We start from the raw sequence: 21,694 nt of genomic DNA, 5'->3' as shown, positions 1-21,694 counted from the left end.
AAGTAAATTCATTGATAAGTTGAAAAAATTAAAATTTAAAATGTAATAGAAAAGACTGTTATGGCAGTATAAAATTACCTACAGCACCTGGGATTCCAAGGTGGTCTCCTGTCCAAATACTAACCAGGTCCAACACTGCATAGCTTCCAAGATCAAACGAGATTGGGCATGTCCAGTGTGGTATGGCTGTAGGTGCTCAAAAACATTAACTTTAGACCTCTTTTACTTCTTAACTCAAGTAAATTCTGTGATAAGTTGAAAAAATTAAATGTAAAATGTAATAGAAAAGAATGTTATGGCTGCATAAAATTACCTACTGCACCTGGTATTCCCAGGTGGTCTCCCATCCAAGTACTAACCATGCCCAACACTGCATAGCTTCCAAGATCAGACAACATTGGCCATGTCCAGTGTGGTTTGGCTATAGGTGCTGAAAAATATTAACTTTAGACCTCTTTTACTTCTTAACTCAAGTAAATTTATTGATAAGTTGATAAAATTAAATTAAAATTTAATAGAACAGAATGTTACGGCAGTATAAAATTACCTACAGCACCTGGTATTCCCAGGTGGTCTCCCATTCATGTACTAACCAGGCCCAAAACTGCATAGCTTCCAAGATCAGACGAGATTGGGCATGTCCAGTGTGGTTTGGCTGTAGGCGCTCAAAAACATTAACTTTAGACCTCTTTTACTTCTTAACACAAGTAAATTCATTGATAAGTTGAAAAAATTAAATGTAAAATGTAATAGAAAAGAATGTTATGGCAGTAGAAAATAACCTACAGCACCTGGGATTCCTAGTTAGTCTCCCATCCAAGTACTAACCAGTCCCAACACTGCAGAGCTTCCAAGATCAGACGAGATTGGGCATGTCCAGTGTGGTTTGGCTGTAGGTGCTCAAAAACATTAACTTTAGACCTCTATTACTTCATAACTCAAGGAAATTCATTGATAAGTTGAAAAAATTAAATGTAAAATGTAATAGAAAAGAATGTTATGGCAGTATAAAATTACCTACAGCACCTGGTATCCCCAGGTGGCCTCCCATCCAAGTATTGACCAGGCCCAACACTGCATAGCTACCAAGATAAGACAAGATTGGGCATGTCCAGTGTGGATTGGCTGTAGGTGCTCAAAAACATTAACTTTAGACCTCTTTTACTACTTAACTCAAGTAAATTCAATGATAAGTTGAAAAATTAAATGTAAAATGTAATAGAAAAGAATGTTATGGCAGTATAAAATTACCTATTGCACCTGGTATTCCCAGGTGGTCTCCCATCCAAGTACTAACCAGGCCCAACACTGCATAGCTTCCAAGATCAGACGAGGTTGGGAATGTCCACAGTGGTTTGGCTGTAGGTGCTCAAAAACATTAACTTTAGACCTCTTTTACTTCTTAACTCAAGTAAATTCATTGATCAGTTGAAAAAATTAAATGTAAAATGTAATAGAAAAGAATGTTATGGCAGTATAAAATTACCTACAGCTCCTGGTATTCAAAGGTGGTCTCCCATCCAAGTACTATCCAGGCCCAACACTGCATAGCTTCCAAGATCAGACAACATTGGCCATGTCCAGTGTGGCTTGGCTATAGGTGCTGAAAAATATTAACTTTAGACCTCTTTTACTTCTTAACTCAAGTAAATTCATTGCTAAGTTGAAAAAATGTAATGTAAAATGTAACAGAAAAGAATGTTATGGCTATATAAAATTACCTACAGCACCTGGTATTCCCAGGTGGTCTCCCATCCAAGTACTAACCAGGCCCAACACTGCATAGCTTGCAAGATCAGACGAGATTGGGCATGTCCAGTGTGGTTTGACTGTAGGTGCTCAAAAACATTAACTTTAGACATCAACTTTAGACATCTTTTACTTCTTAACTCAAGTAAATTCATTGATAAGTTGAAAAAAATAAATTAAAATTTAATAGAAAAGAATGTTATGGCAGTATAAAATTACCTACAGCACCTGGTATTCCCAGGTGGTCTCCCATCCAAGTACTAACCAGGCCCAACACTGCATAGCTTCCAAGATCAGACGAGATTGGGCATGTCCACTGTGGTTAGGCTGCAGGTGCTCAAAAACATTAACTTTAGACCTCTATTACTTCTTAACTCAAGAAAATTCATTGATAAGTTGAAAAAACTAAATGTAAAATGTAATAGAAAAGACTGTTATGGCAGTATAAAATTACCTACAGCACCTGGTATTCCCAGGTGGTCTCCCATCCAAGTACTAACCAGGCCCAACACTGCATAGCTTCCAAGATCAGACGAGATTGGGCATGTCCAGTGTGGTTTGGCTGTAGGTGCTCAAAAACATTAACTTTAGACCTCTTTTACTTCTTAACTCAAGTAAATTCATTGCTAAGTTGAAAAAATGTAATGTAAAATGTAACAGAAAAGAATGTTATGGGAGTATAAAATTACCTACAGCACCTGGTATTCCCAGGTGGTCTCCCATCCAAGTACTTACCAGGTCCAACACTGCATAGCTTCCAAGATCAGACGAGATTGGGAATGTCCAGTGTGGTTTGGCTGTACGTGATAAAAGCATTAACTTTAGACCTCTATTACTTCTTAACTCAAGTAAATTCATTGATAAGTTGAAAAAATTAAATGTAAAATGTAATAGAAAAGACTGTTACGGCAGTATAAAATTACCTACAGCACCTGGGATTCCTAGGTGGACTCCCATCCAAGTACTAACCAGGTCCAACACTGCATAGCTTACAAGATCAGATGAGATTGGGCATGTCCAGTGTGGTTTGACTGTAGGTGCTCAAAAACATTAACTTTAGACCTCTTTTACTTCTTAACTCAAGTAAATTCATTGATAAGTTGAAAAAATTAAATGTAAAATGTAATAGAAAAGAATGTTATGGCTGCATAAAATTACCTACAGCACCTGGTATTCCCAGGTGGTCTCCCATCCAAGTACTAACCAGGCTCAACACTGCATAACTTCCAAGATCAGATGAAATTGGGCATGTCCAGTGTGGTTTGTCTGTAGGTGCTCAAAAACATTAACTTTAGACCTCTATTACTTCTTAACTCAAGTAAATTCATTGATAAGTTGAAAAAATTAAATGTAAAATGTAATAGAAAAGAATGTTATGGCAGTATAAAATGATGTACAGCACCTGGTATTCCCAGGTGTTCTCCCATCCAAGTATTTACCAGGCCCAACACGGCATAGCACCCAAGATCAGACGAGATTGGGCATGTCCAGTGTGGTTTGGCTGTAGGCCCTCAATAACATTAACTTTAGACCTCTTTTACTTCTTTACTCAAGTAAATTCATTGATAATTTGAAAAAATTAAATGTAAAATGTAATAGAAAAGAATGTTATGGCAGTTTAAAATTACCTACAGCTCCTGGTATTCCCAGGTGGTCTCCCATCCAAGTACTAACCAGGCCCAACACTGCATAGTTTCCAAGATCAGACGAGATTGGGCATGTCCACTGTGGTTGGGATGTAGGTGCTCAAAAACATTAACTTTAGACCTCTATTACTTCTTAACTCAAGTAAATTCATTGATAAGTTGAAAAAATTAAATGTAAAATGTAATAGAAAAGAATGTTATGGCAGTATAAAATTACCTACAGCACCTGGTATTCCCAGGTGGTCTCCCGTCCAAGTACTAACCAGGCCCAACACTGCAAAGCTTCCAAGATCAGACGAGATTGGGCATGTCCAGTGTGGTTTGTCTGTACGTGCTCAAAAACATTAACTTTAGACCTCTTTTACTTCTTAACTCAAGTAAATTCATTGATAAGTTGAAAAAATGAAATGTAAAATGTAATAGAAAAGAATGTTTTGGCTGTCTAAAATTACCTATAGCACCTTGTATTCCTAGGTGTTCTCCCATCCAAGTACTAACCAGGTCCAACACTGCATAGCTTCCAAGATCAGACGAGATTGGGCATGTTCAGTGTGGTTTGGCTGTAGGTGCTCAAAAACATTAACTTTAGACCTCTATTACTTCATAACTCAAGTAAATTCATTGACAAGTTGAAAAAATTAAATTTAAAATGTAATAGAAAAGAATGTTATCGCAGTATAAAATTACAAACAGCAACTGGTATTCCCAGGTGGTCTCCCATCCAAGTACTAACCAGGCCCAACACTGCATAGCTTCCAAGTTCAGATGAGATTGGGCATGTCCAGTGTGGTTTGGCTGTAGGTGCTCAAAAACATTAACTTTAGACCTCTTTTACTTCTTAACTCAAGTAAATTCAATGATAAGTTGAAAAATGAAATGTAAAATGTAATAGAAAAGAATGTTATGGCAGTATAAAATTACCTACAGCACCTGGTATCCCAAGGTGGTCTCCCATCCAAGTACTAACCAGGCCCAACACTGCATAGCTTCCAAGATCAGACGAGGTTGGGCATGTCCAGTGTGGTTTGGCTGTAGGTGCTCAAAAACATTAACTTTAGACCTCTATTACTTCTTAACTCAAGTAAATTCATTGATAAGTTGTAAAAATTAAATGTAAAATGTAATAGAAAAGAATGTTATGGCAGTATAAAATTACCTACAGCACCTGATATTCCCAGGTGGTCTCCCATTCAAGTACTAACCAGTCCCAAAACTGCATAGCTTCCAAGATCAGACGAGATTGGGAATGTCCACTGTGGTTTGGCTGTAGGTGATAAAAGCCTTAACTTTAGACCTCTATTACTTCTTAACTCAAGTAAATTCATTGATAAGTTGAAAAATGTAATAGAAAAGAATGTTATGGCTATATAAAACTAACTACAGCACCTGGTATTCCCAGGTGGTCTCCCATCCAAGTACTAACCAGGCCCAACACTGCATAGCTTCCAAGATCAGACAACATTGGCCATGTCCAGTGTGGTTTGGCTATAGGTGCTGAAAAATATTAACTTTAGACCTCTTTTACTTCTTAACTCAAGTAAATTCATTGCTAAGTTGAAAAAATGTAATGTAAAATGTAATAGAAAAGAATGTTATGGCAGTATAAAATTACCTACAGCTCCTGGTATTCCCAGGTGGTCTCCCATCCAAGTACTAACCAGGCCCAACACTGCATAGCTTCCAAGATCAGACGAGATTGGACATGTCCACTGTGGTTTGGCTGTAGGTGCTCAAAAACATTAACTTTAGACCTCTATTACTTCTTAACTCAAGTAAATTCATTGATAAGTAGAAAAAATTAAATGTAAAATGTAATAGAAAAGACTGCTATGGCAGTATAAATTTACCTACAGCACCTGGTATTCCTAGGTGTTCTCCCATCCAAGTACTAACCAGGTCCAACACTGCATAGCTTCCAAGATCAGACGAGATTGGGCATGTTCAGTGTGGTTTGGCTGTAGGTGCTCAAAAACATTAACTTTAGACCTCTTTTACTTCTTAACTCAAGTAAATTCATTGATAAGTTGAAAAAATTAAATGTAAAATGTAATAGAAAAGAATGTTATGGCTGCATAAAACTACCGACAGCACCTGGTATTCCCTGGTGGTCTCCCATCCAAGTACTAACCAGGCCCAACACTGCATAGCTTCCAAGATCAGACAAGATTGGGCATGTCCAGTGTGGTTTGGCTGTAGGTGCTCAAAAACATTAACTTTACACCTCTATTACTTCATAACTCAAGTAAATTCATTGACAAGTTGAAAAAATTAAATTTAAAATGTAATAGAAAAGAATGTTATGGCAGTATAAAATTACAAACAGCAACTGGTATTCCCAGGTGGTCTACCATCCAAGTACTAACCAGGCCCAACACTGCATAGCTTCCAAGTTCAGATGAGATTGGGCATGTCCAGTGTGGTTTGGCTGTAGGTGCTCAAAAACATTAACTTTAGACCTCTTTTACTTCTTAACTCAAGTAAATTCAATGATAAGTTGAAAAATGAAATGTAAAATGTAATAGAAAAGAATGTTATGGCAGTATAAAATTACCTACAGCACCTGGTATTCCCAGGTGGTCTCCCATTCAAGTACTAACCAGGCCCAAAACTGCATAGCTTCCAAGATCAGACGAGATTGGGCATGTCCACTGTGGTTTGGCTGTAGGTGATAAAAGCCTTAACTTTAGAACTCTATTATTTCTTAACTCAAGTAAATTCATTGATAAGTTGAAAAATGTAATAGAAAAGAATGTTATGGCTATATAAAATTACCTACAGCACCTGGTATTGCCAGGTGGTCTCCCATCCATGTACTAACCAGGCCCAACACTGCATAGCTTCCAAGATCAGACGAGATTGGGCATGTCCAGTGTGGTTTGGCTGCAGGTGATAAAAGCCTTAACTTTAGACCTCTATTACTTCTTAACTCAAGTAAATTCATTGATAAGTTGAAAAAATTAAATGTAAAATGTAATAGAAAAGAATGTTATGGCAGTATAAAATGATGTACAGCCCATGGTATTCCCATGTGTTCTCCCATCCAAGTACTTCCCATGCCCAACACGGCATAGCAACCAAGATCAGACGAGATTGGGCATGTCCAGTGTGGTTTAGCTGTAGGCCCTCAAAAACATTAAATTTAGACCTCTATTACTTCTTTACTCAAGTAAATTCATTGATAATTTGAAAAAATTAAATGTAAAATGTAATAGATAAGACTGTTATGGCAGTATAATATTACCAACAGCACCTGGTATTCCTAGGTGGTTTCCCATCCAAGTACTAAGCAGGCCCAACACTGCATAGATTCCAAGATCAGACGAGATTGGGCATGTACAGTGTGGTTTGGCTGTAGGTGCTAAAAGCCTTAACTTTAGACATCTATTACTTCTTAACTCAAGTAAATTCATTGATAAGTTGAAAAAATTAAAATTTAAAATGTAATAGAAAAGACTGTTATGGCAGTATAAAATTACCTACAGCACCTGGGATTCCAAGGTGGTCTCCTGTCCAAATACTAACCAGGTCCAACACTGCATAGCTTCCAAGATCAGACGAGATTGGGCATGTCCACTGTGGTTAGGCTGCAGGTGCTCAAAAACATTAACTTTAGACCTCTATTACTTCATAACTCAAGGAAATTCATTGATAAGTTGAAAAAATTAAATGTAAAATGTAATAGAAAAGAATGTTATGGCAGTATAAAATTACCTACAGCACCTGGTATCCCCAGGTGGCCTCCCATCCAAGTATTGACCAGGCCCAACACTGCATAGCTACCAAGATAAGACAAGATTGGGCATGTCCAGTGTGGATTGGCTGTAGGTGCTCAAAAACATTAACTTTAGACCTCTTTTACTACTTAACTCAAGTAAATTCAATGATAAGTTGAAAAATTAAATGTAAAATGTAATAGAAAAGAATGTTATTGCAGTATAAAATTACCTGTTGCACCTGGTATTCCCAGGTGGTCTCCCATCCAAGTACTAACCAGGCCCAACACTGCATAGCTTCCAAGATCAGACGAGGTTGGGAATGTCCACAGTGGTTTGGCTGTAGGTGCTCAAAAACATTAATTTAGACCTCTTTTACTTCTTAACTCAAGTAAATTCATTGATCATTTGAAAAAATTAAATGTAAAATGTAATAGAAAAGAATGTTATGGCAGTATAAAATTACCTACAGCTCCTGGTATTCAAAGGTGGTCTCCCATCCAAGTACTATCCAGGCCCAACACTGCATAGCTTCCAAGACCAGACAACATTGGCCATGTCCAGTGTGGCTTGGCTATAGGTGCTGAAAAATATTAACTTTAGACCTCTTTTACTTCTTAACTCAAGTAAATTCATTGCTAAGTTGAAAAAATGTAATGTAAAATGTAACAGAAAAGAATGTTATGGCTATATAAAATTACCTACAGCACCTGGTATTCCCAGGTGGTCTCCCATCCAAGTACTAACCAGGCCCAACACTGCATAGCTTGCAAGATCAGACGAGATTGGGCATGTCCAGTGTGGTTTGACTGTAGGTGCTCAAAAACATTAACTTTAGACATCAACTTTAGACCTCTATTACTTCTTAACTCAAGAAAATTCATTGATAAGTTGAAAAAACTAAATGTAAAATGTAATAGAAAAGACTGTTATGGCAGTATAAAATTACCTACAGCACCTGGTATTCCCAGGTGGTCTCCCATCCAAGTACTAACCATGCCCAACACTGCATAGCTTCCAAGATCAGACGAGATTGGGCATGTCCAGTGTGGTTTGGCTGTAGGTGCTCAAAAACATTAACTTTAGACCTCTTTTACTTCTTAACTCAAGTAAATTCATTGCTAAGTTGAAAAAATGTAATGTAAAATGTAACAGAAAAGAATGTTATGGGAGTATAAAATTACCTACAGCACCTGGTATTCCCAGGTGGTCTCCCATCCAAGTACTTACCAGGTCCAACACTGCATAGCTTCCAAGATCAGACGAGATTGGGAATGTCCAGTGTGGTTTGGCTGTACGTGATAAAAGCGTTAACTTTAGACCTCTATTACTTCTTAACTCAAGTAAATTCATTGATAAGTTGAAAAAATTAAATGTAAAATGTAATAGAAAAGACTGTTACGGCAGTATAAAATTACCTACAGCACCTGGGATTCCTAGGTGGACTCCCATCCAAGTACTAACCAGGTCCAACACTGCATAGCTTCCAAGATCAGACGAGATTGGGCATGTCCAGTGTGGTTTGACTGTAGGTGCTCAAAAACATTAACTTTAGACCTCTTTTACTTCTTAACTCAAGTAAATTCATTGATAAGTTGAAAAAATTAAATGTAAAATGTAATAGAAAAGAATGTTATGGCTGCATAAAATTACCTACAGCACCTGGTATTCCCAGGTGGTCTCCCATCCAAGTACTAACCAGGCTCAACACTGCATAACTTCCAAGATCAGATGAGATTGGGCATGTCCAGTGTGGTTTGTCTGTAGGTGCTCAAAAACATTAACTTTAGACCTCTATTACTTCTTAACTCAAGTAAATTCATTGATAAGTTGAAAAAATTAAATGTAAAATGTAATAGAAAAGAATGTTATGGCAGTATAAAATGATGTACAGCACCTGGTATTCCCAGGTGTTCTCCCATCCAAGTATTTACCAGGCCCAACACGGCATAGCACCCAAGATCAGACGAGATTGGGCATGTCCAGTGTGATTTGGCTGTAGGCCCTCAATAACATTAACTTTAGACCTCTTTTACTTCTTTACTCAAGTAAATTCATTGATAATTTGAAAAAATTAAATGTAAAATGTAATAGAAAAGAATGTTATTGCAGTTTAAAATTACCTACAGCTCCTGGTATTCCCAGGTGGTCTCCCATCCAAGTACTAACCAGGCCCAACACTGCATAGTTTCCAAGATCAGACGAGATTGGGCATGTCCACTGTGGTTGGGATGTAGGTGCTCAAAAACATTAACTTTAGACCTCTATTACTTCTTAACTCAAGTAAATTCATTGATAAGTTGAAAAAATTAAATGTAAAATGTAATAGAAAAAAATGTTATGGCAGTATAAAATTACCTACAGCACCTGGTATTCCCAGGTGGTCTCCCGTCCAAGTACTAACCAGGCCCAACACTGCAAAGCTTCCAAGATCAGACGAGATTGGGCATGTCCAGTGTGGTTTGTCTGTACGTGCTCAAAAACATTAACTTTAGACCTCTTTTACTTCTTAACTCAAGTAAATTCATTGATAAGTTGAAAAAATGAAATGTAAAATGTAATAGAAAAGAATGTTTTGGCTGTCTAAAATTACCTATAGCACCTTGTATTCCTAGGTGTTCTCCCATCCAAGTACTAACCAGGTCCAACACTGCATAGCTTCCAAGATCAGACGAGATTGGGCATGTTCAGTGTGGTTTGGCTGTAGGTGCTCAAAAACATTAACTTTAGACCTCTTTTACTTCTTAACTCAAGTAAATTCAATGATAAGTTGAAAAATGAAATGTAAAATGTAATAGAAAAGAATGTTATGGCAGTATAAAATTACCTACAGCACCTGATATTCCCAGGTGGTCTCCCATTCAAGTACTAACCAGTCCCAAAACTGCATAGCTTCCAAGATCAGACGAGATTGGGAATGTCCACTGTGGTTTGGCTGTAGGTGATAAAAGCCTTAACTTTAGACCTCTATTACTTCTTAACTCAAGTAAATTCATTGATAAGTTGAAAAAATTAAAATTTAAAATGTAATAGAAAAGACTGTTATGGCAGTATAAAATTACCTACAGCACCTGGGATTCCAAGGTGGTCTCCTGTCCAAATACTAACCAGGTCCAACACTGCATAACTTCCAAGATCAGACGAGATTGGGCATGTCCAGTGTGGTATGGCTGTAGGTGCTCAAAAACATTAACTTTAGACCTCTTTTACTTCTTAACTCAAGTAAATTCTTTGATAAGTTGAAAAAATTAAATGTAAAATGTAATAGAAAAGAATGTTATGGCTGCATAAAATTACCTACTGCACCTGGTATTCCCAGGTGGTCTCCCATCCAAGTACTAACCATGCCCAACACTGCATAGCTTCCAAGATCAGACAACATTGGCCATGTCCAGTGTGGTTTGGCTATAGGTGCTGAAAAATATTAACTTTAGACCTCTTTTACTTCTTAACTCAAGTAAATTTATTGATAAGTTGATAAAATTAAATTAAAATTTAATAGAAAAGAATGTTACGGCAGTATAAAATTACCTACAGCACCTGGTATTCCCAGGTGGTCTCCCATTCATGTACTAACCAGGCCCAAAACTGCATAGCTTCCAAGATCAGACGAGATTGGGCATGTCCAGTGTGGTTTGGCTGTAGGCGCTCAAAAACATTAACTTTAGACCTCTTTTACTTCTTAACACAAGTAAATTCATTGATAAGTTGAAAAAATTAAATGTAAAATGTAATAGAAAAGAATGTTATGGCAGTAGAAAATAACCTACAGCACCTGGGATTCCTAGTTAGTCTCCCATCCAAGTACTAACCAGTCCCAACACTGCAGAGCTTCCAAGATCAGACGAGATTGGGCATGTCCACTGTGGTTGGGATGTAGGTGCTCAAAAACATTAACTTTAGACCTCTATTACTTCATAACTCAAGGAAATTCATTGATAAGTTGAAAAAATTAAATGTAAAATGTAATAGAAAAGAATGTTATGGCAGTATAAAATTACCTACAGCACCTGGTATCCCCAGGTGGCCTCCCATCCAAGTATTGACCAGGCCCAACACTGCATAGCTACCAAGATAAGACAAGATTGGGCATGTCCAGTGTGGATTGGCTGTAGGTGCTCAAAAACATTAACTTTAGACCTCTTTTACTACTTAACTCAAGTAAATTCAATGATAAGTTGAAAAATTAAATGTAAAATGTAATAGAAAAGAATGTTATGGCAGTATAAAATTACCTATTGCACCTGGTATTCCCAGGTGGTCTCCCATCCAAGTACTAACCAGGCCCAACACTGCATAGCTTCCAAGATCAGACGAGGTTGGGAATGTCCACAGTGGTTTGGCTGTAGGTGCTCAAAAACATTAACTTTAGACCTCTTTTACTTCTTAACTCAAGTAAATTCATTGATCAGTTGAAAAAATTAAATGTAAAATGTAATAGAAAAGAATGTTATGGCAGTATAAAATTACCTACAGCTCCTGGTATTCAAAGGTGGTCTCCCATCCAAGTACTATCCAGGCCCAACACTGCATAGCTTCCAAGATCAGACAACATTGGCCATGTCCAGTGTGGCTTGGCTATAGGTGCTGAAAAATATTAACTTTAGACCTCTTTTACTTCTTAACTCAAGTAAATTCATTGCTAAGTTGAAAAAATGTAATGTAAAATGTAACAGAAAAGAATGTTATGGCTATATAAAATTACCTACAGCACCTGGTATTCCCAGGTGGTCTCCCATCCAAGTACTAACCAGGCCCAACACTGCATAGCTTGCAAGATCAGACGAGATTGGGCATGTCCAGTGTGGTTTGACTGTAGGTGCTCAAAAACATTAACTTTAGACATCAACTTTAGACATCTTTTACTTCTTAACTCAAGTAAATTCATTGATAAGTTGAAAAAAATAAATTAAAATTTAATAGAAAAGAATGTTATGGCAGTATAAAATTACCTACAGCAACTGGTATTCCCAGGTGGTCTCCCATCCAAGTACTAACCAGGCCCAACACTGCATAGCTTCCAAGATCAGACGAGATTGGGCATGTCCACTGTGGTTAGGCTGCAGGTGCTCAAAAACATTAACTTTAGACCTCTATTACTTCTTAACTCAAGAAAATTCATTGATAAGTTGAAAAAACTAAATGTAAAATGTAATAGAAAAGACTGTTATGGCAGTATAAAATTACCTACAGCACCTGGTATTCCCAGGTGGTCTCCCATCCAAGTACTAACCAGGCCCAACACTGCATAGCTTCCAAGATCAGACGAGATTGGGCATGTCCAGTGTGGTTTGGCTGTAGGTGCTCAAAAACATTAACTTTAGACCTCTTTTACTTCTTAACTCAAGTAAATTCATTGCTAAGTTGAAAAAATGTAATGTAAAATGTAACAGAAAAGAATGTTATGGGAGTATAAAATTACCTACAGCACCTGGTATTCCCAGGTGGTCTCCCATCCAAGTACTTACCAGGTCCAACACTGCATAGCTTCCAAGATCAGACGAGATTGGGAATGTCCAGTGTGGTTTGGCTGTACGTGATAAAAGCGTTAACTTTAGACCTCTATTACTTCTTAACTCAAGTAAATTCATTGATAAGTTGAAAAAATTAAATGTAAAATTTAATAGAAAAGACTGTTACGGCAGTATAAAATTACCTACAGCACCTGGGATTCCTAGGTGGACTCCCATCCAAGTACTAACCAGGTCCAACACTGCATAGCTTCCAAGATCAGACGAGATTGGGCATGTCCAGTGTGGTTTGACTGTAGGTGCTCAAAAACATTAACTTTAGACCTCTTTTACTTCTTAACTCAAGTAAATTCATTGATAAGTTGAAAAAATTAAATGTAAAATGTAATAGAAAAGAATGTTATGGCTGCATAAAATTACCTACAGCACCTGGTATTCCCAGGTGGTCTCCCATCCAAGTACTAACCAGGCTCAACACTGCATAACTTCCAAGATCAGATGAGATTGGGCATGTCCAGTGTGGTTTGTCTGTAGGTGCTCAAAAACATTAACTTTAGACCTCTATTACTTCTTAACTCAAGTAAATTCATTGATAAGTTGAAAAAATTAAATGTAAAATGTAATAGAAAAGAATGTTATGGCAGTATAAAATGATGTACAGCACCTGGTATTCCCAGGTGTTCTCCCATCCAAGTATTTACCAGGCCCAACACGGCATAGCACCCAAGATCAGACGAGATTGGGCATGTCCAGTGTGGTTTGGCTGTAGGCCCTCAATAACATTAACTTTAGACCTCTTTTACTTCTTTACTCAAGTAAATTCATTGATAATTTGAAAAAATTAAATGTAAAATGTAATAGAAAAGAATGTTATGGCAGTTTAAAATTACCTACAGCTCCTGGTATTCCCAGGTGGTCTCCCATCCAAGTACTAACCAGGCCCAACACTGCATAGTTTCCAAGATCAGACGAGATTGGGCATGTCCACTGTGGTTGGGATGTAGGTGCTCAAAAACATTAACTTTAGACCTCTATTACTTCTTAACTCAAGTAAATTCATTGATAAGTTGAAAAAATTAAATGTAAAATGTAATAGAAAAGAATGTTATGGCAGTATAAAATTACCTACAGCACCTGGTATTCCCAGGTGGTCTCCCGTCCAAGTACTAACCAGGCCCAACACTGCAAAGCTTCCAAGATCAGACGAGATTGGGCATGTCCAGTGTGGTTTGTCTGTAGGTGCTCAAAAACATTAACTTTAGACCTCTTTTACTTCTTAACTCAAGTAAATTCAATGATAAGTTGAAAAATGAAATGTAAAATGTAATAGAAAAGAATGTTATGGCAGTATAAAATTACCTACAGCACCTGATATTCCCAGGTGGTCTCCCATTCAAGTACTAACCAGTCCCAAAACTGCATAGCTTCCAAGATCAGACGAGATTGGGAATGTCCACTGTGGTTTGGCTGTAGGTGATAAAAGCCTTAACTTTAGACCTCTATTACTTCTTAACTCAAGTAAATTCATTGATAAGTTGAAAAAATTAAAATTTAAAATGTAATAGAAAAGACTGTTATGGCAGTATAAAATTACCTACAGCACCTGGGATTCCAAGGTGGTCTCCTGTCCAAATACTAACCAGGTCCAACACTGCATAACTTCCAAGATCAGACGAGATTGGGCATGTCCAGTGTGGTATGGCTGTAGGTGCTCAAAAACATTAACTTTAGACCTCTTTTACTTCTTAACTCAAGTAAATTCTTTGATAAGTTGAAAAAATTAAATGTAAAATGTAATAGAAAAGAATGTTATGGCTGCATAAAATTACCTACTGCACCTGGTATTCCCAGGTGGTCTCCCATCCAAGTACTAACCATGCCCAACACTGCATAGCTTCCAAGATCAGACAACATTGGCCATGTCCAGTGTGGTTTGGCTATAGGTGCTGAAAAATATTAACTTTAGACCTCTTTTACTTCTTAACTCAAGTAAATTTATTGATAAGTTGATAAAATTAAATTAAAATTTAATAGAAAAGAATGTTACGGCAGTATAAAATTACCTACAGCACCTGGTATTCCCAGGTGGTCTCCCATTCATGTACTAACCAGGCCCAAAACTGCATAGCTTCCAAGATCAGACGAGATTGGGCATGTCCAGTGTGGTTTGGCTGTAGGCGCTCAAAAACATTAACTTTAGACCTCTTTTACTTCTTAACACAAGTAAATTCATTGATAAGTTGAAAAAATTAAATGTAAAATGTAATAGAAAAGAATGTTATGGCAGTAGAAAATAACCTACAGCACCTGGGATTCCTAGTTAGTCTCCCATCCAAGTACTAACCAGTCCCAACACTGCAGAGCTTCCAAGATCAGACGAGATTGGGCATGTCCACTGTGGTTGGGATGTAGGTGCTCAAAAACATTAACTTTAGACCTCTATTACTTCATAACTCAAGGAAATTCATTGATAAGTTGAAAAAATTAAATGTAAAATGTAATAGAAAAGAATGTTATGGCAGTATAAAATTACCTACAGCACCTGGTATCCCCAGGTGGCCTCCCATCCAAGTATTGACCAGGCCCAACACTGCATAGCTACCAAGATAAGACAAGATTGGGCATGTCCAGTGTGGATTGGCTGTAGGTGCTCAAAAACATTAACTTTAGACCTCTTTTACTACTTAACTCAAGTAAATTCAATGATAAGTTGAAAAATTAAATGTAAAATGTAATAGAAAAGAATGTTATGGCAGTATAAAATTACCTATTGCACCTGGTATTCCCAGGTGGTCTCCCATCCAAGTACTAACCAGGCCCAACACTGCATAGCTTCCAAGATCAGACGAGGTTGGGAATGTCCACAGTGGTTTGGCTGTAGGTGCTCAAAAACATTAACTTTAGACCTCTTTTACTTCTTAACTCAAGTAAATTCATTGATCAGTTGAAAAAATTAAATGTAAAATGTAATAGAAAAGAATGTTATGGCAGTATAAAATTACCTACAGCTCCTGGTATTCAAAGGTGGTCTCCCATCCAAGTACTATCCAGGCCCAACACTGCATAGCTTCCAAGATCAGACAACATTGGCCATGTCCAGTGTGGCTTGGCTATAGGTGCTGAAAAATATTAACTTTAGACCTCTTTTACTTCTTAACTCAAGTAAATTCATTGCTAAGTTGAAAAAATGTAATGTAAAATGTAACAGAAAAGAATGTTATGGCTATATAAAATTACCTACAGCACCTGGTATTCCCAGGTGGTCTCCCATCCAAGTACTAACCAGGCCCAACACTGCATAGCTTGCAAGATCAGACGAGATTGGGCATGTCCAGTGTGGTTTGACTGTAGGTGCTCAAAAACATTAACTTTAGACATCAACTTTAGACATCTTTTACTTCTTAACTCAAGTAAATTCATTGATAAGTTGAAAAAAATAAATTAAAATTTAATAGAAAAGAATGTTATGGCAGTATAAAATTACCTACAGCAACTGGTATTCCCAGGTGGTCTCCCATCCAAGTACTAACCAGGCCCAACACTGCATAGCTTCCAAGATCAGACGAGATTGGGCATGTCCACTGTGGTTAGGCTGCAGGTGCTCAAAAACATTAACTTTAGACCTCTATTACTTCTTAACTCAAGAAAATTCATTGATAAGTTGAAAAAACTAAATGTAAAATGTAATAGAAAAGACTGTTATGGCAGTATAAAATTACCTACAGCACCTGGTATTCCCAGGTGGTCTCCCATCCAAGTACTAACCAGGCCCAACACTGCATAGCTTCCAAGATCAGACGAGATTGGGCATGTCCAGTGTGGTTTGGCTGTAGGTGCTCAAAAACATTAACTTTAGACCTCTTTTACTTCTTAACTCAAGTAAATTCATTGCTAAGTTGAAAAAATGTAATGTAAAATGTAACAGAAAAGAATGTTATGGGAGTATAAAATTACCTACAGCACCTGGTATTCCCAGGTGGTCTCCCATCCAAGTACTTACCAGGTCCAACACTGCATAGCTTCCAAGATCAGACGAGATTGGGAATGTCCAGTGTGGTTTGGCTGTACGTGATAAAAGCGTTAACTTTAGACCTCTATTACTTCTTAACTCAAGTAAATTCATTGATAAGTTGAAAAAATTAAATGTAAAATTTAATAGAAAAGACTGTTACGGCAGTATAAAATTACCTACAGCACCTGGGATTCCTAGGTGGACTCCCATCCAAGTACTAACCAGGTCCAACACTGCATAGCTTCCAAGATCAGACGAGATTGGGCATGTCCAGTGTGGTTTGACTGTAGGTGCTCAAAAACATTAACTTTAGACCTCTTTTACTTCTTAACTCAAGTAAATTCATTGATAAGTTGAAAAAATTAAATGTAAAATGTAATAGAAAAGAATGTTATGGCTGCATAAAATTACCTACAGCACCTGGTATTCCCAGGTGGTCTCCCATCCAAGTACTAACCAGGCTCAACACTGCATAACTTCCAAGATCAGATGAGATTGGGCATGTCCAGTGTGGTTTGTCTGTAGGTGCTCAAAAACATTAACTTTAGACCTCTATTACTTCTTAACTCAAGTAAATTCATTGATAAGTTGAAAAAATTAAATGTAAAATGTAATAGAAAAGAATGTTATGGCAGTATAAAATGATGTACAGCACCTGGTATTCCCAGGTGTTCTCCCATCCAAGTATTTACCAGGCCCAACACGGCATAGCACCCAAGATCAGACGAGATTGGGCATGTCCAGTGTGGTTTGGCTGTAGGCCCTCAATAACATTAACTTTAGACCTCTTTTACTTCTTTACTCAAGTAAATTCATTGATAATTTGAAAAAATTAAATGTAAAATGTAATAGAAAAGAATGTTATGGCAGTTTAAAATTACCTACAGCTCCTGGTATTCCCAGGTGGTCTCCCATCCAAGTACTAACCAGGCCCAACACTGCATAGTTTCCAAGATCAGACGAGATTGGGCATGTCCACTGTGGTTGGGATGTAGGTGCTCAAAAACATTAACTTTAGACCTCTATTACTTCTTAACTCAAGTAAATTCATTGATAAGTTGAAAAAATTAAATGTAAAATGTAATAGAAAAGAATGTTATGGCAGTATAAAATTACCTACAGCACCTGGTATTCCCAGGTGGTCTCCCGTCCAAGTACTAACCAGGCCCAACACTGCAAAGCTTCCAAGATCAGACGAGATTGGGCATGTCCAGTGTGGTTTGTCTGTACGTGCTCAAAAACATTAACTTTAGACCTCTTTTACTTCTTAACTCAAGTAAATTCATTGATAAGTTGAAAAAATGAAATGTAAAATGTAATAGAAAAGAATGTTTTGGCTGTCTAAAATTACCTATAGCACCTTGTATTCCTAGGTGTTCTCCCATCCAAGTACTAACCAGGTCCAACACTGCATAGCTTCCAAGATCAGACGAGATTGGGCATGTTCAGTGTGGTTTGGCTGTAGGTGCTCAAAAACATTAACTTTAGACCTCTATTACTTCATAACTCAAGTAAATTCATTGACAAGTTGAAAAAATTAAATTTAAAATGTAATAGAAAAGAATGTTATCGCAGTATAAAATTACAAACAGCAACTGGTATTCCCAGGTGGTCTCCCATCCAAGTACTAACCAGGCCCAACACTGCATAGCTTCCAAGTTCAGATGAGATTGGGCATGTCCAGTGTGGTTTGGCTGTAGGTGCTCAAAAACATTAACTTTAGACCTCTTTTACTTCTTAACTCAAGTAAATTCAATGATAAGTTGAAAAATGAAATGTAAAATGTAATAGAAAAGAATGTTATGGCAGTATAAAATTACCTACAGCACCTGGTATCCCAAGGTGGTCTCCCATCCAAGTACTAACCAGGCCCAACACTGCATAGCTTCCAAGATCAGACGAGGTTGGGCATGTCCAGTGTGGTTTGGCTGTAGGTGCTCAAAAACATTAACTTTAGACCTCTTTTACTACTTAACTCAAGTAAATTCAATGATAAGTTGAAAAATTAAATGTAAAATGTAATAGAAAAGAATGTTATGGCAGTATAAAATTACCTATTGCACCTGGTATTCCCAGGTGGTCTCCCATCCAAGTACTAACCAGGCCCAACACTGCATAGCTTCCAAGATCAGACGAGGTTGGGAATGTCCACAGTGGTTTGGCTGTAGGTGCTCAAAAACATTAACTTTAGACCTCTTTTACTTCTTAACTCAAGTAAATTCATTGATCAGTTGAAAAATTAAATGTAAAATGTAATAGAAAAGAATGTTATGGCAGTATAAAATTACCTACAGCTCCTGGTATTCAAAGGTGGTCTCCCATCCAAGTACTATCCAGGCCCAACACTGCATAGCTTCCAAGATCAGACAACATTGGCCATGTCCAGTGTGGCTTGGCTATAGGTGCTAAAAAATATTAACTTTAGACCTCTTTTACTTCTTAACTCAAGTAAATTCATTGCTAAGTTGAAAAAATGTAATGTAAAATGTAACAGAAAAGAATGTTATGGCTATATAAAATTACCTACAGCACCTGGTATTCCCAGGTGGTCTCCCATCCAAGTACTAACCAGGCCCAACACTGCATAGCTTGCAAGATCAGACGAGATTGGGCATGTCCAGTGTGGTTTGACTGTAGGTGCTCAAAAACATTAACTTTAGACATCAACTTTAGACATCTTTTACTTCTTAACTCAAGTAAATTCATTGATAAGTTGAAAAAAATAAATTAAAATTTAATAGAAAAGAATGTTATGGCAGTATAAAATTACAAACAGCAACTGGTATTCCCAGGTGGTCTCCCATCCAAGTACTAACCAGGCCCAACACTGCATAGCTTCCAAGTTCAGATGAGTTTGGGCATGTCCAGTGTGGTTTGGCTGTAGGTGCTCAAAAACATTAACTTTAGACCTCTTTTACTTCTTAACTCAAGTAAATTCAATGATAAGTTGAAAAATGAAATGTAAAATGTAATAGAAAAGAATGTTATGGCAGTATAAAATTACCTACAGCACCTGGTATCCCAAGGTGGTCTCCCATCCAAGTACTAACCAGGCCCAACACTGCATAGCTTCCAAGATCAGACGAGGTTGGGCATGTCCAGTGTGGTTTGGCTGTAGGTGCTCAAAAACATTAACTTTAGACCTCTATTACTTCTTAACTCAAGTAAATTCATTGATAAGTTGTAAAAATTAAATGTAAAATGTAATAGAAAAGAATGTTATGGCAGTATAAAATTACCTACAGCACCTTATATTCCCAGGTGGTCTCCCATTCAAGTACTAACCAGTCCCAAAACTGCATAGCTTCCAAGATCAGACGAGATTGGGAATGTCCACTGTGGTTTGGCTGTAGGTGATAAAAGCCTTAACTTTAGACCTCTATTACTTCTTAACTCAAGTAAATTCATTGATAAGTTGAAAAATGTAATAGAAAAGAATGTTATGGCTATATAAAACTACCTACAGCACCTGGTATTCCCAGGTGGTCTCCCATCCAAGTACTAACCAGGCCCAACACTGCATAGCTTCCAAGATCAGACAACATTGGCCATGTCCAGTGTGGTTTGGCTATAGGTGCTGAAAAATATTAACTTTAGACCTCTTTTACTTCTTAACTCAAGTAAATTCATTGCTAAGTTGAAAAAATGTAATGTAAAATGTAATAGAAAAGAATGTTATGGCAGTATAAAATTACCTACAGCTCCTGGTATTCCCAGGTGGTCTCCCATCCAAGTACTAACCAGGCCCAACACTGCATAGCTTCCAAGATCAGACGAGATTGGACATGTCCAGTGTGGTTTGGCTGTAGGTGCTCAAAAAGATTAACTTTAGACATCGATTACTTCTTAACTCAAGTAAATTCATTGATAAGTTGAAAAAATTAAATGTAAAATGTAATAGAAAAGAATGTTATGGCAGTATAAAATTACCTACTGCACCTGGTTTTCCCATGTGGTCTCCCATCCAAGTACCGACCAGGCCCAACACTGCATAGCTACCAAGATAAGACGAGATTGGGCATTTCCAGTGTGGATTGGCTGTAGGTGCTCAAAAGTATTAACTTTAGACCTCTATTACTTCTTAACTCAAGGAAATTCATTGATAAGTTGAAAAAATTAAATGTAAAATGTAATAGAAAAGAATGTTATGGCAGTATTAAATTACCTACAGCTCTTGGTATTCCCAGGTGGTCTCCCAACCAAGTACTAACCAAGCCCAACACTGCATAGCTTCCAAGATCAGACGAGATTGGGCATGTCCACTGTGGTTTGGCTGTAGGTGCTCAAAAACATTAACTTTAGACCTCCATTACTTCTTAACTCAAGTAAATTCATTGATAAGTTGAAAAAATTAAATGTAAAATGTAATAGAAAAGAATGGTATGGCAGTATAAAAATACCTACAGCACCTGGTATTCCCAGGTGGTTTCCCATCCAAGTACTAACCAGGCCCAACACTGCATAGCTTCCAAGATCAGACGAGATTGGGCATGTCCAGTGTGGTTTGACTGTAGGTCCTCAAAAACATTAACTTTAGACATCTTTTACTTCTTAACTCAAGTAAATTTATTGATAAGTTGATAAAATTAAATTAAAATTTAATAGAAAAGAATGTTATGGCAGTATAAAATTACCTACAGCACCTGGTATTCCCAGGTGGTCTCCCATTCAAGTACTAACCAGGCCCAAAACTGCATAGCTTCCAAGATAAGACGAGATTGGGCATGTCCAGTGTGGTTTGGCTGTAGGCGCTCAAAAACATTAACTTTAGACCTCTTTTACTTCTTAACTCAAGTAAATTCATTGCTAAGTTGAAAAAATGTAATGTAAAATGTAACAGAAAAGAATGTTATGGGAGTATAAAATTACCTACAGCACCTGGTATTCCCAGGTGGTCTCCCATCCAAGTACTTACCAGGTCCAACACTGCATAGCTTCCAAGATCAGACGAGATTGGGAATGTCCAGTGTGGTTTGGCTGTACGTGATAAAAGCGTTAACTTTAGACCTCTATTACTTCTTAACTCAAGTAAATTCATTGATAAGTTGAAAAAATTAAATGTAAAATGTAATAGAAAAGACTGTTACGGCAGTATAAAATTAC

At 37.3% G+C, this 21,694-nt stretch overlaps 3 non-coding genes and 70 pseudogenes across 3 annotated transcripts; all 73 read right to left on the bottom strand.

The window, feature by feature from the left end:
- Positions 1 to 75: 75 nt before the first annotated feature.
- Positions 76 to 194, bottom strand: LOC148499827 (5S ribosomal RNA; annotated as a pseudogene).
- Positions 195 to 544: 350 nt separating this feature from the next.
- Positions 545 to 663, bottom strand: LOC148499826 (5S ribosomal RNA; annotated as a pseudogene).
- A 116-nt stretch (positions 664 to 779) lies between these two features.
- LOC148499825 (5S ribosomal RNA) lies at positions 780 to 898 on the bottom strand (annotated as a pseudogene).
- Positions 899 to 1,248: 350 nt separating this feature from the next.
- On the bottom strand, positions 1,249 to 1,367 carry LOC148499824 (5S ribosomal RNA; annotated as a pseudogene).
- Positions 1,368 to 1,718: 351 nt separating this feature from the next.
- Positions 1,719 to 1,837, bottom strand: LOC148499823 (5S ribosomal RNA; annotated as a pseudogene).
- Positions 1,838 to 1,965: 128 nt separating this feature from the next.
- LOC148499822 (5S ribosomal RNA) lies at positions 1,966 to 2,084 on the bottom strand (annotated as a pseudogene).
- A 116-nt stretch (positions 2,085 to 2,200) lies between these two features.
- Positions 2,201 to 2,319, bottom strand: LOC148499821 (5S ribosomal RNA). Its single transcript, XR_015870383.1, has one exon. It is a non-coding gene; the product is annotated as a 5S ribosomal RNA (ribosomal RNA).
- A 116-nt stretch (positions 2,320 to 2,435) lies between these two features.
- Positions 2,436 to 2,554, bottom strand: LOC148499820 (5S ribosomal RNA; annotated as a pseudogene).
- A 115-nt stretch (positions 2,555 to 2,669) lies between these two features.
- LOC148499819 (5S ribosomal RNA) lies at positions 2,670 to 2,788 on the bottom strand (annotated as a pseudogene).
- A 116-nt stretch (positions 2,789 to 2,904) lies between these two features.
- LOC148499818 (5S ribosomal RNA) lies at positions 2,905 to 3,023 on the bottom strand (annotated as a pseudogene).
- Positions 3,024 to 3,374: 351 nt separating this feature from the next.
- Positions 3,375 to 3,493, bottom strand: LOC148499817 (5S ribosomal RNA; annotated as a pseudogene).
- A 116-nt stretch (positions 3,494 to 3,609) lies between these two features.
- On the bottom strand, positions 3,610 to 3,728 carry LOC148499816 (5S ribosomal RNA; annotated as a pseudogene).
- Positions 3,729 to 3,844: 116 nt separating this feature from the next.
- On the bottom strand, positions 3,845 to 3,963 carry LOC148499815 (5S ribosomal RNA; annotated as a pseudogene).
- A 116-nt stretch (positions 3,964 to 4,079) lies between these two features.
- LOC148499814 (5S ribosomal RNA) lies at positions 4,080 to 4,198 on the bottom strand (annotated as a pseudogene).
- Positions 4,199 to 4,313: 115 nt separating this feature from the next.
- LOC148499813 (5S ribosomal RNA) lies at positions 4,314 to 4,432 on the bottom strand (annotated as a pseudogene).
- A 116-nt stretch (positions 4,433 to 4,548) lies between these two features.
- On the bottom strand, positions 4,549 to 4,667 carry LOC148499812 (5S ribosomal RNA; annotated as a pseudogene).
- Positions 4,668 to 4,769: 102 nt separating this feature from the next.
- Positions 4,770 to 4,888, bottom strand: LOC148499811 (5S ribosomal RNA; annotated as a pseudogene).
- A 116-nt stretch (positions 4,889 to 5,004) lies between these two features.
- Positions 5,005 to 5,123, bottom strand: LOC148499810 (5S ribosomal RNA; annotated as a pseudogene).
- A 116-nt stretch (positions 5,124 to 5,239) lies between these two features.
- LOC148499809 (5S ribosomal RNA) lies at positions 5,240 to 5,358 on the bottom strand (annotated as a pseudogene).
- Positions 5,359 to 5,474: 116 nt separating this feature from the next.
- On the bottom strand, positions 5,475 to 5,593 carry LOC148499808 (5S ribosomal RNA; annotated as a pseudogene).
- Positions 5,594 to 5,709: 116 nt separating this feature from the next.
- On the bottom strand, positions 5,710 to 5,828 carry LOC148499807 (5S ribosomal RNA; annotated as a pseudogene).
- Positions 5,829 to 5,943: 115 nt separating this feature from the next.
- Positions 5,944 to 6,062, bottom strand: LOC148499806 (5S ribosomal RNA; annotated as a pseudogene).
- Positions 6,063 to 6,164: 102 nt separating this feature from the next.
- Positions 6,165 to 6,283, bottom strand: LOC148499805 (5S ribosomal RNA; annotated as a pseudogene).
- Positions 6,284 to 6,633: 350 nt separating this feature from the next.
- LOC148499804 (5S ribosomal RNA) lies at positions 6,634 to 6,752 on the bottom strand (annotated as a pseudogene).
- A 585-nt stretch (positions 6,753 to 7,337) lies between these two features.
- Positions 7,338 to 7,456, bottom strand: LOC148499803 (5S ribosomal RNA; annotated as a pseudogene).
- Positions 7,457 to 7,806: 350 nt separating this feature from the next.
- LOC148499802 (5S ribosomal RNA) lies at positions 7,807 to 7,925 on the bottom strand (annotated as a pseudogene).
- Positions 7,926 to 8,054: 129 nt separating this feature from the next.
- Positions 8,055 to 8,173, bottom strand: LOC148499801 (5S ribosomal RNA; annotated as a pseudogene).
- A 116-nt stretch (positions 8,174 to 8,289) lies between these two features.
- On the bottom strand, positions 8,290 to 8,408 carry LOC148499800 (5S ribosomal RNA; annotated as a pseudogene).
- Positions 8,409 to 8,523: 115 nt separating this feature from the next.
- Positions 8,524 to 8,642, bottom strand: LOC148499799 (5S ribosomal RNA; annotated as a pseudogene).
- A 116-nt stretch (positions 8,643 to 8,758) lies between these two features.
- LOC148499798 (5S ribosomal RNA) lies at positions 8,759 to 8,877 on the bottom strand (annotated as a pseudogene).
- A 351-nt stretch (positions 8,878 to 9,228) lies between these two features.
- LOC148499797 (5S ribosomal RNA) lies at positions 9,229 to 9,347 on the bottom strand (annotated as a pseudogene).
- A 116-nt stretch (positions 9,348 to 9,463) lies between these two features.
- LOC148499796 (5S ribosomal RNA) lies at positions 9,464 to 9,582 on the bottom strand (annotated as a pseudogene).
- Positions 9,583 to 9,698: 116 nt separating this feature from the next.
- Positions 9,699 to 9,817, bottom strand: LOC148499795 (5S ribosomal RNA; annotated as a pseudogene).
- Positions 9,818 to 9,932: 115 nt separating this feature from the next.
- Positions 9,933 to 10,051, bottom strand: LOC148499794 (5S ribosomal RNA; annotated as a pseudogene).
- A 116-nt stretch (positions 10,052 to 10,167) lies between these two features.
- Positions 10,168 to 10,286, bottom strand: LOC148499793 (5S ribosomal RNA; annotated as a pseudogene).
- A 350-nt stretch (positions 10,287 to 10,636) lies between these two features.
- On the bottom strand, positions 10,637 to 10,755 carry LOC148499792 (5S ribosomal RNA; annotated as a pseudogene).
- A 585-nt stretch (positions 10,756 to 11,340) lies between these two features.
- Positions 11,341 to 11,459, bottom strand: LOC148499791 (5S ribosomal RNA; annotated as a pseudogene).
- A 351-nt stretch (positions 11,460 to 11,810) lies between these two features.
- Positions 11,811 to 11,929, bottom strand: LOC148499790 (5S ribosomal RNA; annotated as a pseudogene).
- A 128-nt stretch (positions 11,930 to 12,057) lies between these two features.
- Positions 12,058 to 12,176, bottom strand: LOC148499789 (5S ribosomal RNA; annotated as a pseudogene).
- A 116-nt stretch (positions 12,177 to 12,292) lies between these two features.
- LOC148499788 (5S ribosomal RNA) lies at positions 12,293 to 12,411 on the bottom strand. Its single transcript, XR_015870382.1, has one exon. It is a non-coding gene; the product is annotated as a 5S ribosomal RNA (ribosomal RNA).
- Positions 12,412 to 12,527: 116 nt separating this feature from the next.
- Positions 12,528 to 12,646, bottom strand: LOC148499787 (5S ribosomal RNA; annotated as a pseudogene).
- A 115-nt stretch (positions 12,647 to 12,761) lies between these two features.
- Positions 12,762 to 12,880, bottom strand: LOC148499786 (5S ribosomal RNA; annotated as a pseudogene).
- Positions 12,881 to 12,996: 116 nt separating this feature from the next.
- LOC148499785 (5S ribosomal RNA) lies at positions 12,997 to 13,115 on the bottom strand (annotated as a pseudogene).
- A 351-nt stretch (positions 13,116 to 13,466) lies between these two features.
- On the bottom strand, positions 13,467 to 13,585 carry LOC148499784 (5S ribosomal RNA; annotated as a pseudogene).
- A 116-nt stretch (positions 13,586 to 13,701) lies between these two features.
- Positions 13,702 to 13,820, bottom strand: LOC148499783 (5S ribosomal RNA; annotated as a pseudogene).
- A 115-nt stretch (positions 13,821 to 13,935) lies between these two features.
- LOC148499782 (5S ribosomal RNA) lies at positions 13,936 to 14,054 on the bottom strand (annotated as a pseudogene).
- A 116-nt stretch (positions 14,055 to 14,170) lies between these two features.
- On the bottom strand, positions 14,171 to 14,289 carry LOC148499781 (5S ribosomal RNA; annotated as a pseudogene).
- Positions 14,290 to 14,639: 350 nt separating this feature from the next.
- LOC148499780 (5S ribosomal RNA) lies at positions 14,640 to 14,758 on the bottom strand (annotated as a pseudogene).
- A 585-nt stretch (positions 14,759 to 15,343) lies between these two features.
- On the bottom strand, positions 15,344 to 15,462 carry LOC148499779 (5S ribosomal RNA; annotated as a pseudogene).
- A 351-nt stretch (positions 15,463 to 15,813) lies between these two features.
- On the bottom strand, positions 15,814 to 15,932 carry LOC148499778 (5S ribosomal RNA; annotated as a pseudogene).
- A 128-nt stretch (positions 15,933 to 16,060) lies between these two features.
- Positions 16,061 to 16,179, bottom strand: LOC148499777 (5S ribosomal RNA; annotated as a pseudogene).
- A 116-nt stretch (positions 16,180 to 16,295) lies between these two features.
- Positions 16,296 to 16,414, bottom strand: LOC148499776 (5S ribosomal RNA). The gene has a single exon (XR_015870381.1). It is a non-coding gene; the product is annotated as a 5S ribosomal RNA (ribosomal RNA).
- A 116-nt stretch (positions 16,415 to 16,530) lies between these two features.
- On the bottom strand, positions 16,531 to 16,649 carry LOC148499775 (5S ribosomal RNA; annotated as a pseudogene).
- A 115-nt stretch (positions 16,650 to 16,764) lies between these two features.
- LOC148499774 (5S ribosomal RNA) lies at positions 16,765 to 16,883 on the bottom strand (annotated as a pseudogene).
- A 116-nt stretch (positions 16,884 to 16,999) lies between these two features.
- Positions 17,000 to 17,118, bottom strand: LOC148499773 (5S ribosomal RNA; annotated as a pseudogene).
- Positions 17,119 to 17,469: 351 nt separating this feature from the next.
- Positions 17,470 to 17,588, bottom strand: LOC148499772 (5S ribosomal RNA; annotated as a pseudogene).
- A 116-nt stretch (positions 17,589 to 17,704) lies between these two features.
- On the bottom strand, positions 17,705 to 17,823 carry LOC148499771 (5S ribosomal RNA; annotated as a pseudogene).
- A 116-nt stretch (positions 17,824 to 17,939) lies between these two features.
- On the bottom strand, positions 17,940 to 18,058 carry LOC148499770 (5S ribosomal RNA; annotated as a pseudogene).
- A 116-nt stretch (positions 18,059 to 18,174) lies between these two features.
- On the bottom strand, positions 18,175 to 18,293 carry LOC148499769 (5S ribosomal RNA; annotated as a pseudogene).
- A 115-nt stretch (positions 18,294 to 18,408) lies between these two features.
- LOC148499768 (5S ribosomal RNA) lies at positions 18,409 to 18,527 on the bottom strand (annotated as a pseudogene).
- A 115-nt stretch (positions 18,528 to 18,642) lies between these two features.
- LOC148499767 (5S ribosomal RNA) lies at positions 18,643 to 18,761 on the bottom strand (annotated as a pseudogene).
- Positions 18,762 to 19,111: 350 nt separating this feature from the next.
- LOC148499766 (5S ribosomal RNA) lies at positions 19,112 to 19,230 on the bottom strand (annotated as a pseudogene).
- Positions 19,231 to 19,358: 128 nt separating this feature from the next.
- LOC148499765 (5S ribosomal RNA) lies at positions 19,359 to 19,477 on the bottom strand (annotated as a pseudogene).
- A 115-nt stretch (positions 19,478 to 19,592) lies between these two features.
- On the bottom strand, positions 19,593 to 19,711 carry LOC148499764 (5S ribosomal RNA; annotated as a pseudogene).
- Positions 19,712 to 19,827: 116 nt separating this feature from the next.
- Positions 19,828 to 19,946, bottom strand: LOC148499763 (5S ribosomal RNA; annotated as a pseudogene).
- Positions 19,947 to 20,048: 102 nt separating this feature from the next.
- On the bottom strand, positions 20,049 to 20,167 carry LOC148499762 (5S ribosomal RNA; annotated as a pseudogene).
- A 116-nt stretch (positions 20,168 to 20,283) lies between these two features.
- LOC148499761 (5S ribosomal RNA) lies at positions 20,284 to 20,402 on the bottom strand (annotated as a pseudogene).
- Positions 20,403 to 20,518: 116 nt separating this feature from the next.
- LOC148499760 (5S ribosomal RNA) lies at positions 20,519 to 20,637 on the bottom strand (annotated as a pseudogene).
- A 116-nt stretch (positions 20,638 to 20,753) lies between these two features.
- Positions 20,754 to 20,872, bottom strand: LOC148499759 (5S ribosomal RNA; annotated as a pseudogene).
- Positions 20,873 to 20,988: 116 nt separating this feature from the next.
- LOC148499758 (5S ribosomal RNA) lies at positions 20,989 to 21,107 on the bottom strand (annotated as a pseudogene).
- A 115-nt stretch (positions 21,108 to 21,222) lies between these two features.
- On the bottom strand, positions 21,223 to 21,341 carry LOC148499757 (5S ribosomal RNA; annotated as a pseudogene).
- Positions 21,342 to 21,457: 116 nt separating this feature from the next.
- On the bottom strand, positions 21,458 to 21,576 carry LOC148499756 (5S ribosomal RNA; annotated as a pseudogene).
- Positions 21,577 to 21,691: 115 nt separating this feature from the next.
- Positions 21,692 to 21,694, bottom strand: part of LOC148499755 (5S ribosomal RNA) — a 119-nt pseudogene continuing 116 nt past the window's right edge.

Source organism: Taudactylus pleione, unplaced genomic scaffold (assembly GCF_031769625.1).
Source record: "Taudactylus pleione unplaced genomic scaffold, aTauple2 ptg000550l, whole genome shotgun sequence".
Taxonomy (NCBI): Eukaryota; Metazoa; Chordata; class Amphibia; order Anura; family Myobatrachidae; genus Taudactylus; species Taudactylus pleione.
The sequence above is the reverse complement of the archived record's forward strand: the minus strand, read 5'-3'. Positions and strand labels throughout refer to the sequence as shown.